Genomic DNA, 15,927 nt, shown 5'->3' with positions numbered 1-15,927 from the left:
TGCTGTGTTGTAATCAATTATTGTACTGAGCATCATAATTTGAATAAATACACACCACAAAAAGAGTCTTGGCTAATTGAGGAATAGGTTTTCATAAGAACTCAGCCAGTTTCTTAGGCAGGAGTTTGATAGAGTTTAATTCTCAAAAGATACAATTCAAGAACTAAAGACTTCTTGTACATGATGACTATAAATTAAACAAAACTCAAAAGCAGGAAAAGGTAAGCTGACACATCAAACTATCTCAGAAGTGCGGTTATTGATATATTAATTTTTCAGCTGATAAGGTTGTAATAGGTCTAAAAACCACTGTAATAAGTGATCACTTTCAAAATTTCAAGAAGTTGCTAAACCTGGCTATAATTTATAGAATAATGGATCAGCATTTAGTTTTTAATAACTTTATAATACAGAAACAACGGTCAAGAAGCTGAATTATTGCTTAGTATCAGTAATTGCACTACAGGTAATCTTCAACTTGGAACTATTCATTTAACAACCATTTAAAGTTATGATGGTGCTGAAAAAAGTGGGTTATGACAGGTCCATGCACACGACTGTTGCGACGTCCCGATGCTCATGTGGGTGCATGGCCACCAGCATGTATATCTGATGGTTGCAGTGTTCCGGGTCACATGATTGCCACTTGAGACTTTTCCAGACAGCTTCCAACAAGCAAAATCAATGGGGAAAGTCATATCCACTTAACTGCAACAAAAAGGTTATAAAATTGGGCAGTCACATGATGCATCACTTAAGGATATATTAAAAGATATTTCTTCACAAGACAGTTAATGTTAAGAGTGTCTACCTTTATAGATAAGACTTGATAACAAAGATGTTAATGAAAGAGGAACTGATTTGAAAGTGGATTTAAAAATGAAAAGCTACAAGAATGTTAGGGAAAAAGCAGCAACACTGGACATCAAATGGAACTGGCTGATATCTTAATTAAAAGGAATATTCAAATAAACCAAGAGAGACCTCAATAATTTTGGATTTACAAAAAATACTTCTTAAAGCTGAATAATTTTGTGAAAAAAGGACAAAGAATTGAAAAGAATTCTAGGTATTTTATAATTCAAAGAATTATTTGAAAGGACTAAAAACAAGGTTGTAATAAGTAAAACTGACTTTGTTTTCACAGTTCATACCAGAGTTATTCGTGACGAAGATAAACCAATTGCAAACCAGGACTGTGTCCTTTGCTTTGCAAATTACCGGAACCTGACAGGAAGTCAGAGCCGTGTTTAGCAGCATGGCAGAGGGAACGGAGGCTGGCTTGGAGGCTGCAGAACTGGCAGAACCTGGAGCCATCCTGGAGGCCCTCCACAGGACGTGCATCCTAAGGAACGACCAGTTTCCAAAAACCCCGTAGCCAGCCGGGAAGCACCGGAGGCGTCACAAGAGTATAGGGCAGAGAGCTGGGGGAACAGGAGTAATGGCAGAGTTCCTTGGGAACTGTTGGGTTTGGGGCCCCTCTGCCTCCCTTTCCCACTTTTTCCCTCGAAGCCATTTCACCCAGTGGCAGGAGCAATGTATCTTGGAAGACAATGAAGGAGAATGGAGTTACTCCACAATGGTAGGCAGCCAAACAATGGATTGGAAGGTGAGGCTGCAGATTGGGTCACGGATCTATACAGTAAGCATGGCAGGGAGTTGGGGAATACTGCCCTGTTCCTAGCAGCCTTCGGGAATGGTTTGAGAATAATACCAGGGCCCAGCAAGCAGAGAGGGAGTTGTTGACAGTCCAGCAACATGGCAAGCCTGTCGCAGACTACATAAGGGAATTCTGAAGGCTGTCTGGCAAGTTGCAGGGCTGGCCAGAACATTTGTTGGTGCACCACTTTAAGACTGGCCTTGACCGCATGTTGCTGCAAGCTTGTGTATACCGGGGCTTGCCTGGCAGCCTGGTTCCAAGTAGCTACGGAGCTGGAAGTGGAGTTACAAGACGTTAGGCCGAGGGAGGAGTGGGCCATGCGGCCCCAGAAAGCCTAGGACCAGCTTTGCCCTGAGGGCCCAACCGACCCCGGTGACACTGCCAGAGGAGGTCACACCCTCTTGGCCACCAATGCTATGTTTTCGCTGTGGGAAGCCAGGCCACCGGGTGTCGGTATGCCCTGAAGCAAGCCCTAAGGCCTCCATGGGCTCCTTGGGAAAATGGCAAGAAACGGCAAGGAAAACAGCCAAGAAAACCCTGGAAAAGTCATGAGGGGCTCAATAAGCAAGCCCACCAACTGCAATCAGGGATACGGCTGACATGAGGGGCGAGCGGACAAGGGATTCAACACCAGTGGAAGTGATGACAATGGGGAGACTGATACAATGGTAAGCATGACCATCCAACCCTTTTGGATTTCAGTAGTGTTGACGGCTAGTAGGCATAGAGAGTGCAAAGCCCGATTGGCTCGGGGTGCATTTGTTACCTCATGAGTACTGCCACAGCAACCAGCTTAGGGGTGAGGGCACAGAAACTGTCACGCCTCATGCACTTCAAGCAAATGGATGGCTCCTTGTCAGGTAGCCAACCTGCGATACATGTTATTGAACGGGTTACATTAGAAATAGGCTGCACCAAGAGCTCTTAAGTCCCAAAAATGATGGAAGAAGTCATACTGGGGCTGGCATGGCTCGATAAGAGGGGCCCCACAATATGGTGGTGTGGGGTTGTCGGCACCTGCAGATAGGGGTTGGGCCTAACTCACCACCGCATGAAATGCACATCCATAACCCGGGAGAGGGGAGTGACAAGAGGAGGTACCATGGCGGTGGCTAGGGCAGCGGGTGAACCAGAGGCTTTCCCCCCATATATGAAGACCTGGAAAAGGTGTTAGGCGAAAAGGAGTGTGACATCCTCCCCACCTTCCCACGGACTGTGCAATAGAGATACTCTCAGGGGCCAGGTTGCCGAAGCCCAAAATGTACTCTGTGACCCCTCAGGAGTTAGCAGAAATGAGGAAGTATATAGACAAAAATCTGAAAGGGTGCATACAACCGGCCAGATCCTGGATAGCAGTCCCAGTCCTATTCAGGGAGAAGGATTGGGGCTTGCACTTATGTGTTGAGTTCCATGAAGTCAAGGTAGTATGCGTAGAAAACATGTACCCCCTTCTACTCATGAAGGACATCTTGGCCCACCTGGCGGAGGGCCACATCTTTACAAAATTGGGTCTATGGGAGGATTATTATCAGGTTAGAATTAAGACCAGGGATGAATGGAAGACTCCTTCAAATGCCCATTGGAGAGTTACCAATTCAAGGTCATGCCCTTCGGGTTGCCAGGGGCCCCAGCTGTGTTCATGCAGCTCATTAATTAGGTCCTGCAAGAATACCTATATAATGGAGTGCTCATCTACTACGATGACATTCTAATATATACCCAAACCCTGGATGAGCATGTCCACCTGGTGCATCAGATACTAGGCAAACTGTTGGCAGTGGACCTCTGCGTAAAGTTATCCAAGTGTGAATTTCACAAAACACAATTGGACTACCTAGGATTTCAGATCTCTCTGAGGCATGGAAATGGACCCTCTAAGGGGAAGGCAGTGTTGGACTGGCAGGCCCCCAAAACCCATAAACAGTTGCAGAGTCTTCTGGGGTTTCCTAATTTCTATCGCCAGTTCATTCCGTCCTTCGCCTGCATGGCTCTTCTGCTAACAGACCCTCTACGGACTAAACATCTTTCTGGAAAACTGTGCCCGGGTCACCCCGTGCAGTGGACATTAGCATGTCAACAAGCCTTTGAACAACTGAAAACACTGTTTGCTAGGGGACTGGTGCTAAAACACCTGGATCCCACTAAGCCATTCGTAGTACAAGCTGACGCTAGCAACGTGGCAGTGGAAGCTGTTCTTTTGCAAACCAATGAAGGGGGGACCCTACAACCATTTACTTACACATCCCATAAGCTAAATGACACTAAACGCAATGAGCTATATGGGAGAAGGAGGCCTTTGCAGTTCCGTGGGCCCTGATGACCTGGAGACACTTACTGGAAGGGGGCAGCACTGTTTGAGGACTGGACATACCACAAAAACTATCTCCCAAACAAGTCCGGTGGGTGTTGTACTTCAGACGCTTCAATTTCACGCTGAAATACATCCCAGGTGGAAGGAACTTCTTAGCAGATGCCATGTCATGAAAGCTGCAGAAAGCTGGCGACTGAGAAGAGGTGGTACAAGCCATGACACCAACACCACACCACTGGGGACAGGCAGGAGCAGGTGCAGGTGCAGGAGACGGAGACATCACAACCAAAGGAGCAGGTGGCCCATTCCACCCAAGCCTCACTCCTGGACGATCCATGGTTCCAGGAGAACCAACAACTCATCACCCAATGGGACGGCTTAGCATGGAAGGGGTCCAAAATCTACGTATCTGGCACCCACCATCTGATGGTGCTGCAACACTGCCACAATCCCCAAGCGGCCCAGCATTTCAGGTTTTTGAAGACCCTACACCTAAGAACTGGCAGTTGTGGCAGTGCATGAAAAAAGATGTAGAGGACTACATACAGAGCTGTGTTGTGTGCTCCACCATAAAAAAGTGGCAAGGAAACCCCCCCGGACTCCTACAGCCAGTGGTGACTCCTGTCAGACCATGGGAAGAACTGGACATGGACTTTATCATAGATCTTCCAGAGAGCCAAGGCAACACAGTGATCTGGACAGTCATAGACCTCTTTTGCAAGCAAGCCCACTTTGTGGCTTGTTCTGGCCTCCCTTCAGCCAGGAAGCTGGTGAAACTGTTCATCACTCATAACTACTGCCTACACGGCATGCCACAGAGAATTGTATCTGATCGAGGGGTGCAATTCACCACTAAGTTCTGGTATACGTTCCTAACTATGATAGGGTCCTCTTAAGGCCTCAGCTCTGCATTCCACCCAGCTACTAACGGAACACTGAGAGAGCTAACACAATGGTAGAGCAGTATCTATGCTGCTATGTAAAGCACCAACAATCCGACTGGGCTGACTTACTCCCCTTTGCTGAAGTGACCTACAATAACGCGGTTTACAGTAGCACCGTGTTCACCCCCTTCCAGACTGCTAATTGGGTGGAATTCATTCTGAGGCATTACGGAAATCAGCAGAGCGCTATGAATGCCAGGCAGACAAAAAACAGAGTCCACAAACCCCATTTTATATTGGGCAACAGGTATATTTGTCCACGAAATACCTTAAGTTGAAGGTACCATGCAAGAAACTAGCCCCTAGGTTTATTGGACTGTTCCCAATTGTTAAGATCATTAACCTGGTTACAGTGAAGCTCCAACTCCCGCGACTACTAGGGAAAACCCATCTGGTTTTCCATTGTAGCTTGCTACATCCAGTTCGGACAGCTCCTTTAAGGGGGGGCCCTCCTAAAAAACCCCACCCATAACTGTGGGGGGGAGCAGCATTATGAGATCAACAAAATATTGGATGCCAGGTGGCACAGAGACCAGTTACAATATCTCATCCTGTGGAAGGGATACCCATTGTCAGAGGCGTTGTGGGTACACAGTACAGATTTGCGGGCACTCCGGCTGGTTGCTAGATTCCACTGGCAGAACCCAACCAAACCCGGGGGGGGGTGTCAATGGCCAGGAACCATCTCATTGTGCCCTTTGTTTTCCAGGTGCCATCTCCATGGTAGGGGGCCACATGTCAACCCTGGTGTGCTTAGTGGCCCGGGGCTGCCATTCTGGCAGAAAAAGGAGAAGCTGGGACTGCCATTTTGGCGGGGAACTGAGAGCAGTACAGTTAACCCACCTTCCCTACCAGTTCGTAAATGTGAGTGAACGTGCCATCTGCACATGTGCACAGCCTTCTGTGCATGCACAGTAGTTGATCATTACGTCCAGGCGGGTGGGCGGAGCTCCTGCAGTCACCGCTACTGGTTCTTGCCATCTGGACAGAACTGGCTAAATCCCACCACTGAGCATGGCCGTGCCACACTTGCCGAGCTCCATACTGCTTCACAGGACCAACGGGTTATGCCACAAAGCTGGCCAGATGGGGGAGAGCAGGCCAGATCGGTTGCCACCGGCCAGATGGGCGAAAACAGGCCAGATCTTGTTGCTGCTGCTGAAGCTCAGCTGAACAGCTGTGAAGCGGCCACATAGCTGAGGTGGGTGCCTGCGCACTGGATGTGCCTAGCTGTTTGGAGCCTGATGGCTTCTGCGCGATGGGTTGATTGCACACATGGGTGGTTGGGTGGGGATGGGAGAGGCTTAAATGGTGAAGGCCGGCACTGGGCGATTAGCCCTGACTGTTTTCACATAGTGATCGTCAATTCGTGCCGGAGTTATTTATGATGAGGATAAACCAATTGCAAACCAAGATTGTGTCCTTCGCTTTCTTTCCGCAAATTACTGAACCTGACACAAACCTGTATTTATCAACGTTACCAATCTAGTTAAAAATTTCGAGAAGAGATCAATCTGTTCTTTTGACAAAACTCATAGGAATGAAGCCACTTGCTGTTTTCCTCTCTACTGCTGTTCTTTACAACAGAAAATGCACATTAACATATATAATGCTATCTTTAAAGCAAGAAACAGTATTCTTTTCTTTATATTATCATTTTCTTCCAGGTTCCGTTAATATTATCTATATCGTCAACATGGTGCAGCTTATGCAACAAAAAAACAAACCAAAAAAACCCCCCCTGAGGGTTGCAAAAATCACCATAGAAAAAATGAGATATACAAAAATTATCACATCAGTTAATCCTTAGTTGGGTAACTTTAGCATAAATTACGGCCTTACAACATCCTACCATGGAGTGAACCATGTCTTTTAGTTCTGCAGCTGTTATAATGTGAAACCAAGATTGAATGATTGCTTCCATTAACTGGGTTTTATTGCTGGGTCGCTTCTGACTAAAGTTTCTTTAGTCAGCTCCATAGATTTTCAATTGGGTTAAGGTCTGGGCTATTCCCAGGCCATTCTAGCAGTGGAATATGATTATCTTGAAACCAAAAAAAAAAAAAATGTTATTAGCTATCAAACCTCAAAAATACACTTTTCCCAAAAGGTTTCCACAATTTTGGCCATTACTTTATATAGAAAGTCTGCTTGTTTCAGGACCCAACCAGTTACATTCCAAGAGAGGGCAGAAAGATCATTAGCATGATGTAGTTTCAATATTTTGCTGGCTTTCTCAGGTGCTAAGAAGGAGAAACATTTGGCTTGAAAAAAATGGTGATGAGGACGAGAGTAGGCTTCCTGTTGCTAATTAAGGTGGGTGGTGTCTTGAGGCTGGAGTAATTCCATAGGAGGTTTCATGGATGGAGCAAATAAGGCAAATAAGGAGTCAGAGTCAGAGGGCTGACCATGTTCAGTGGTCCTATGGAAAGAATTATCTTGCAAGGAGGAATATCAAATTATAGATGGGCAGTCATTGGATGAATAAAATCAAGATTTATTCATGGGGAAACCAATATGTATGGACCTGAGTAGTCTTTTATTATTATTATTTATTAAATTTTTATACTTCCCTTTTCCCAAAGGACTCAGGGCGGTGAACAGCCAAGATTAAAATACATACAATATGAAAATTAAAATAATTTAAAACATGATTAAATTAATTTGGCTTCCCCAATTTAAAACCCCTTACCCATAAAATTAACCAGTTAAAACTTTTAAGCCAGCCCAGCTTGCTGAAATAGAAAAGTCTTCAGTGCCCGGCGGAAAGTACGGAGTTCCAGGACCAGTCGTATCCTTGGGGGTAGCTTGTTCCAGAGGGCAGGTGCTCCCACAGAGAAGGCTCTCTCGACATTGCTTGACTGACGGCACCCTGAGGAGACCCTCTCTGTAGGAGCGTATTGGCCGGTGGGAGGTTATCAGTGGCAGAAGGTGGTCTCGTAGATACCTGGGCCCTAAGCCATGGAGCGCTTTAAAGGTGAGAACCAATACATTGAAGTGCACCCGGAAGACCACCGGGAGCCAGTGCAGCTCGCGCAGGAGAGGTGTTACATGGGAGCGCCATGTTGCCCCACAATCACCCGCGCGGCCGCATTCTGGACCAGCTGGAGCCTCCGGGTGCTCCTCAAGGGGAACCCTATGTAGAGAGCATTACAGTAGTCCAGGCGAGAAGTAATGAGGGCGTGAGTGACCGTGCATAAGGAGTCCCGATCCAGAAAGGGGCGCAACTGGCGTATCAGGCAAACCTGATAAAAAGCCCCCCGGCCATGGCCGTCATATGCTCTTCTAAAGACAGCCGTGCATCCAGGAGGACGCCCAAGTTACGAGCCCTCTCCGTGGGGGCCAATGACTCACCCCCAATAGCCAGCGATGGCACCAACTGGCTATATCGGGACGCCGGCAACCACAGCCACTCGGTCTTGAAGGGTTGAGTCGGAGCCTGTTCCTCCCCATCCAGACCCGCACGGCCTCCAGGCACCGGGACATCACTTCAAGGGCATCATTGGGGTGGTCTGGGGTGGAGATGTACAGCTGAGTGTCATCAGCGTACAGATGGCACTGCACCCCAAAACCACGGATGATCTCACCCAGCGGCTTTAGGCTAATTTCCAGCATAATCTCCTCCATACCTCCCTCTATTATTTGGCTGCTTTCCAGCATCTTATGTTTGGCTGATTCCCAGCATAATCTCCTCCAGAGACCCACTATTTTTGGCTGAGTTCCAGCATAATCTCCTCCAACCTCCCACCATTATTGGCTGATTTCCAGCATATTGTGTTTGGCTGATTTCCAGCATAATCTCCTCCAAAACTCCCACCATTATTTGGCTGATTTCCAGCATAATCTCCTCCAACTCTCCTCCTATTGCTTGGCTGATTTCCAGCATTTTATTGGCTGATTTCCAGCATATTATGTTTGGCTGATTTCCAGCATAATCTCCTCCAAAGCTCCCACTCTTTTTTGGCTGATTTCCAGCATAATCTCCTCCAACTCTCCTGGAGGTCTTTTAGCCGAGGCACTTACTGGACAGCTAGCCACATATGCCTCTATGTCCTTTTTAAGTGCAGGCTACCAAAATTGCCTCTTAACAAGATGTAGAGTCTTGACAAATGCAAAGTGTCCTGTGGCCTTGGCATCATGAGCATATTTCAATACGGTTGCTCTTAATGTGGTCGGAACATACAATTTCGATCCAACCCAAGCTAGTCCATCACGAAGTGTGCATTCATTCGAGTGGTTCTTAAACCACTCGTCAGTTTTTAGCACTTCTCGCAATTTTTCGAGTAAATCCCCCAAGAGTTCTGGTTCGGGTTTTCCCTGTGCTCTGGTAGTGATAGGTGTTGCCAATTGTGTCGAGGGGATCATAGGTTGAACCACCTCCTTCTTGATGCTGTTGTACTGCGGCAATCTGGAAAGTGCGTCCGCCATGAAGTTCTTTCCACCAGGAAGGTAACGTAGGGTGAAATTGAAACGATTGAAATGTTGGGCCCAACGAGCCTGTTTTGGTGATAGTTTGCGTGGTGTCTTTAGTGCTTCTAAATTCTTGTGATCAGTCCACACCTCAAAAGGGTGTTTCGCCCCTTTCTAAAATTGTCTCCATGTTAACAGCGCCCATCTAACTGCAAACGCCTCTTTCTCCCATATGGCCCATCTCCTTTCCGTTTCTGATAGTTTACGGGACGTGTAAGCACAGGGTTGTAATATCCCGTTTTCATTCTTTTGCAAGAGTATTGCTCCTACAACTACGTCACTGGCGTCAGCTTGTACTACAAAAGGTTGTTCCATGTCTGGGTGTTTGAGCACTGGTTCAGCCGCAAACAGCCGTTTCAATCTTTCGAAAGCGGCTTGACAGTCCATAGTCCATTCTAGTGGTTTCGAGGGTTTGGGCTTTACTTCCCCTTTCGTTTTTAGCAAGTCTGTAATTGGTAGTGCTATTTTCGCGAAAGAGAGGATAAATTGTCTATAAAAGTTAGCAAATCCCAAGAAGCTCTGTAACTGTTTACGGGTGCGTGGTGCGGCCCATTCCAGCACTGCCCGGACCTTTTCAGGGTCCATCTCTATTCCTTCATGCGATATACGATATCCAAGATAGTCGATTTTGTCTTGGTGGAATTCACATTTAGAAAGTTTGGCATAGAGTTCAGCCGCTCTGAGTTTCTTCAAGACCGTCCGTACCAACTTTACGTGGTCGGCCATGTTGTCAGAATAGATCAGAATGTCATCCAAATAGACCAACACCCCCTTATACAGGTGCTCATGCAATACTTCGTTGATCAACTGCATGAATACAGCAGGGGCTCCCTGTAGTCCAAAAGGGAGTACTCTAAACTGGAAACATCCCAGTGGGCAATTAAATGCTGTCTTCCATTCATCCCCCTCTTTTATTCTCACTTGGTAGTATGCTTCTCTTAAATCAAGTTTGGTGAAAATTTTTCCCTTCCCTAAATGGGCTAACATGTCCTTCATGAGTGGAAGGGGTAGACATTTTCTATGCAAATCGTGTTTATATTTCTATAATCGACCACCAAACGAAAGGATCCATCCTTCTTTTCGTGGAACATTACTGGCGCCGCCACCTTGGGTTTGGCTCGTTCGATGAATCCCCGTTCTAGGTTTTTGTCAATAAAATTTCGCAATTCCCCCAATTCTCGAGGTGTCATGGGGTAAATTTTTGGTTTGGGAAGCTTCACCCCAGGGAGTATTTCAATGGTGCAGTCGGTGGCCCTGTGGGGAGGCAGAGCATCCGATGCCTTTTCGCTAAAGACTTCCTTGAGATCCCAATATTCCTTTGGAATCTTCTCTTCTCCCTCAATATAGTCAATGGCTACTGCCGCCCTTTCTGGTTTTATGTCGTCCCTCAAGGGGGGGGGCTTCCTTTTCCGGAGTCGGTTCTGCCGTGTGGATGCGCAGGACCCCCGTCTTCCAATTTACCCATGGGTTCCATTTTCGAAGCCAGGGCAGTCCTAGAATGAGGGGTCTCTCCATACCAGGGGCTACAATAAATCTGAGATTCTCTACATGATTCCCCAACTGCAATTCAAGGGGTTCGGTCATAAAGCTACCTGGGCCCCCTCCTGCAATCAACCCGTCTAATTGACAGAACGCAATGGGTCTTTTTAAAGTTTTTAGTCTCAGTCCCATTTCCTCCACCACTTTGGGGCTAATTATGCACCTAGTGCACCCCGAGTCCAATAGGGTTAACATTTGCGCGTGGGCCCCTGTGGATGGCACCCTTACTTCTATGGGGATGAGTAAGGGTTCTTCCGTGTGACTCACCCAATCGTCGGTGTCAGAGTCGGAGTCCGTCTTGCTGTCGTCATCGTTGGTCGGAGTTCCCAACTCACCCTGGTTTCGGGGAGCGAACTCAACGACTTCTCCTTTCAGGGCGATGCTTGGGTTTTGGCGGGTATTTTGTCGCCTTTCTTCGGCCCGGGCCCGGCAGCTTTTGGCAGTTGCTTGGAGAAGCATTCGGCAGCTCGGTGACCTTCTTTCCCACATTTGAAGCAGGTGAAGGGCTTTGACTTGGGTTTGAATTCGGTCTTCCCCCCAGCCATCTTTGGTGTCCCTTTACGGTGGAAGGAAGATGACTGGTCCCCCATACGCCTTCCTCGGAGTTCGCTCCGTCTCAGCTCAATCTCCACATCCTCAGCTACTATGTACCATCTCTGCAAATCTTCGGGGACCCCCATGCTTCTACAGTCTCGATATATCTCTTCATTCAACCCATCTTTGAAACTCTCCAAAAGAGCCATTTCTGACCAGCCTGTCATATAGAGTGCCAGTTCACGAAACTCTTGGATATACTCTGCCACCGGTCTCCAGCCCTGCTGAATGCTCTTCACTCTGAGTCTCGCCTTTCGTTCAGCTAAATGGTCTTAAAAGCGCCTCCTAAGGGCCCCCATGAACTGGTTGTAATTTCTCAGCAAGAGGGAGTTGTTATTGTGGAGAACCACCATCCACTCAGCGGCTACTCCCTCTAAGGCGTTCGTGACACTTCTCACTCTAGCAGCCTCTGATACGTAGTCCTCCCCACAATCCTGCATGTGGTTCCACACTTGGGTCAGGAAAAATCCCAAGGTTTTAGGATTTCCATCATACTTCCCAGGAAGGGGGGGGATTTTGGGCTTTTTACGTCTGCAGGGGTGGGGGGGCCTGCAAGGCTGGGGTTCTCTGGCCGGCTGCATCTCTCCCTTGAGCTGCTGAAGCCTGGGATGTTTCTTCCTCAAACTCTTCCTCTCCCCCACAGGCTGTCTCTTCTGGCTCCCCCCTGGGGCCTTCTCCCCCCTTCTCCACAGGAATTCCAAAAGACTCACGGTTTTTCCTGCTCTCTTCCACATCACGGATAAGCTGCAAGGCTTGTTCCATCATGAGACGTTCCTTTTGCTCTTGTATCCACACTGCCTCTTTTTTACGGGGTCTGGAAGTCATCACTCCTCGGGGGTTCTCCCCCCAGTCCGGTAGCCTCCCCACTCCTTTCGACCATCTGGCTTCCTCCGGCTCTAAACGGAGTCTTTCCAACCATTCTGCATTCTCTTTCTCCGCTTGGGGGGCGGCTGCAGTTGAACTCGCTGCCCCCATTTGCTCTCCTCCGTCACTCTCTTGATCTGACATAATTTGGATTTACAGTCCCCTCGGTTTTTGTCCGGGATGACTGGATGAGACTTCCAGCTTAATGTCAGGTATGCTTCCTTCAATATCCAGGAAAGGAAAACCCAAACTCAATCATTTTAAAGAGATTAGTACTTTTACTGAATATGAAATGATCGCAACCCAGGTAAAGCTGGAAGTGAGCAAAACGCACGAAATAGCATCTACTAAGCTTCTCCCCCCCCCCCCGTGTCCATTGACCATCATCCAATCCAAAGGTCTCCCAAAGGTCAGGTGGCATCACGTCTGGCAGCGTCATTCATCAGGAATGTAGGGCAGTTGGTTAGCCGGCCCCTTTGGAGATTCACTTTCGGTTCTTGGGAAGACACCTCCTACAATGGAAAAACACCCCCTGCTCCCTTCCCCCCCTTCGCCCCCTTTACTAGTCCCTCCCCCCGTTTCTTATGGCAGCTGAAGCAGGCAAAGCTGAGGCTGACATTTCCACTTCAAAGTCCATCTGTTCAAATTAAAAAATTCTGTATGTTACTTTAATGCTTTTATGATGTCTGTTCCATGTATAATGCATCAACTTCCTCTCTTTTGTTCCTACACCACACCTTTTTTTTGCTGGGCTTGTTAGTTTCCATTGTAAAAAGTCCAAACTGTTCCTTCCTTCTTTCTTTCTTTCTAAAATCACCCAAAGACAGAATAAGAATATCCAAAATCCATAGATCTAATGTTAATTTCAAAGTAATCCAAGGTAAAAAGCCATTTAAAATGTTTCTTTTCCAAACGAAAGGGAGATCTCTTCAATCCACTCTCCTGCTTAGTCACCACAGACTCCATGGCAATTATGTAACCATCCGTCTGTCTTTCTTCATTAGCTACATTAACTTTTCAAAAGTGTAAACTCCCAAAGAGACATTCCTCCAATCCATTCCAATTAAAAAAGAAACCCAATTTTCTAAGTTGTTAAAAGCCAATTCTTCCAAGTCAACTTTACTAAGACAAAGTCTGTCATGGGTCTTTATTTCCAATTATTGGGTTTTTTTTCTTAATCTTCAAGCCCCAAGAATCTGTAGCCACTACTTAAAGTTTGGGGTCTTATTTGTTAAAAACCATATAGTTACGTTGTTTCTTGCCTGGGTTGGTGTCACTCACCCAGCTTCAAGAAACTCGCTCTTTCTTCTTTCCTCCTGCACGATCTTTTTACGGTCCGCCGCGGCTTTGTGGCAGCCGCCATGGCTGCCTATCCCCATCGCCGACTTTGAGGATTCCCTCTGGCCTCCGAGGAACTTGCCTGTTCCCCTTGGCCCACCGAGGTGCTCCTCTTCTCCCCCCATCCCTACAAGACAGGGTCGGTCCAAAGACTGATCGGACAGTGGTTTGTCAGTTGGGGTTTCGTGGGCTCGTTAGAGCCCGCTATTTCCCTGACTATAGTGCCGTGGTTCCAGACCGGAAGTTCCACTAGTCTGTTCTTGAGAATCCAGTTGTAAGGGCTTTTTGCCTGTGAGCTGGGAGGTTATACAAAGATTGCATTACATTGAATTACTTGACACTTTCTTCATTTGTCTGAATGAATTTACATTGGAAAACTTTTTAGGGGGCTGTTAAGCATTCAGAGAATGCAGCATTTCAACAGGAGGACAATTGGAGGGCAGTGATGAAACACTGAGGGACTCAGTTGCAGCAGTCACTAACCAAAGCATTGATTTAACTGCTTTGAGTTTGTGTACAATTGTTCGTTGTTCCAAACAACGGAACTGGTTTTTCCTTATTCTTCATAGGGTTGATTAACTGATGTTTGTATCTTCCCTTTAATTAAATCAAGGGTGCTGTATCTCTTGTGCTTCTCCAGGGCTGACCTTGGAGTTGGTAGAGCTGCTATGTAGAAAATTGCTGGCTGAGATTATGAACTCTGGGATTTATGCCATCCTCCCTTGCAGGCTTGGCTCTTCTCCCAGAATTTAGCAGAGGCTAAATGCTATTGTGAAACTCACATAGAAGCGTAATTTGAAAGCCCTTAGAAAATGTTTTTTAAGTTGAAAAAAAAATTGAAGGAAGTGCATAATGCCTAAAAGTCAATATTCTTTCAAGTCCATGCCATCTGGGAAGCCGGGGATTGATGCTAACTAATATTCTGCACTGAAGACTTAGGAGTGTAGTATTGGTTGCCCCTTGTGCCACCTGCCCCCATTAAGAGGATTGATAGCAGTTTGGAACAGAATCCCGTGTCCCTGAACCTCATTCCTGACAATTTTCATACATGTAGTCTTGTGGCTGACTCTTCAACAAGTTTGGTTCTGTACTTTCCATTATAATCTTAAATTCATTTACTTTCTGATTGGTATGTAGCAGCTGATCGAAAATTCAAATTCAGGAAATCCTCAAATTACAATCATTTGTTTAAGGACCAAAGTGATGACAGTGCTGAAAAAATGAACTTGCCACTGGTCCTTGCACTTATGACTGTTGCAATGTTCCCACAGTCATGTGGGGCGTTTAGCAACTGACATGAATTTACAACAATTTTAGTGTCCTGGGGTCACACGGTAGCCATTTGCTACCTTCCTAGGGGACTTCTGACAAAATCAATGAGGAAAGCCAGATGCATTTAAAAACACCACGCATCGCTTAACAACCCTGGTAAAAGAAAAAGTCATAACATTGGCTGTTACTTCTTTAATAACTGTGTCATTAAGTGACAGTGTCAGCCCTGGTCAGCACTGCCACAGCCCACCGAGCTAACCTTGATCCTACTGCCTCCAGGAGGCTGCCAGCCACTGCTACAGCCTACTCTCATTCCTGAAGGGAAGGATGACATTATAAGATGGCCGGCAGCCTTCTCAGCTGTTGAATTGCAAGCATCTCCGAGTGATAGGAGGCTCCCGGAGGGAAGGAGTAAGCCTAGCAGCCCTGAAAGTGCTGGCCTGAACTGGGAGCTGAAAGTGCTGGCAAGACTGGGGCTGAAAGAGCTGAAAGTGCTGGCAGACTTGACAGAGGTTCCAGTCCCACTTGTGGTCATAGGTTGAGGACTACCTGTAACCCTTGCAGCTGTTAAAAGGCAATTCTTAGCAATCAAGTTTTATATTCACATTTAAATTACTTGTGGCTTTCAAAGGGTTCCCGCATATAACTCCTAAAGAAGACTTATCACTAGAGGAAAAATCATTTCCTAATCAAATAGGGCATAGGCTTTATTAGCAAAGATTGTGAGGGCAGACAGGAAGGACAAGAGAAATTACACACTGCGTCCTTATGTTGGAACAAATAGTTCAGATTTAGCTGTCTGGAGCCTTAGTGTTCAGAATGTTTGAAATTTTTTCTTGGTATCTTTTTAAACTTGTCCTTCCTTTGGTCTTTCCCGCTGAATTCTTTTTTATTACTTTCCTATAGCCATTGCTGCCTCATATCATCAGCAGGTG

At 46.6% G+C, this 15,927-nt stretch overlaps 1 long non-coding RNA gene across 1 annotated transcript in view; it reads right to left on the bottom strand.

The window, feature by feature from the left end:
* Positions 1-120: 120 nt before the first annotated feature.
* LOC117672841 (uncharacterized) overlaps positions 121-15,927 on the bottom strand; it is a 17,188-nt gene continuing 1,381 nt past the window's right edge. The window contains exon 2 of the long non-coding RNA XR_004593386.2: positions 121-708. This is a non-coding gene — a long non-coding RNA (uncharacterized LOC117672841). The remainder of the gene's footprint in view (positions 709-15,927) is intronic.

This window comes from Pantherophis guttatus, chromosome 3 (assembly GCF_059756535.1).
Source record: "Pantherophis guttatus breed Tessera chromosome 3, ASM5975653v1, whole genome shotgun sequence".
NCBI classification, from domain to species: domain Eukaryota; kingdom Metazoa; phylum Chordata; class Lepidosauria; order Squamata; family Colubridae; genus Pantherophis; species Pantherophis guttatus.
The sequence above is the reverse complement of the archived record's forward strand: the minus strand, read 5'-3'. Positions and strand labels throughout refer to the sequence as shown.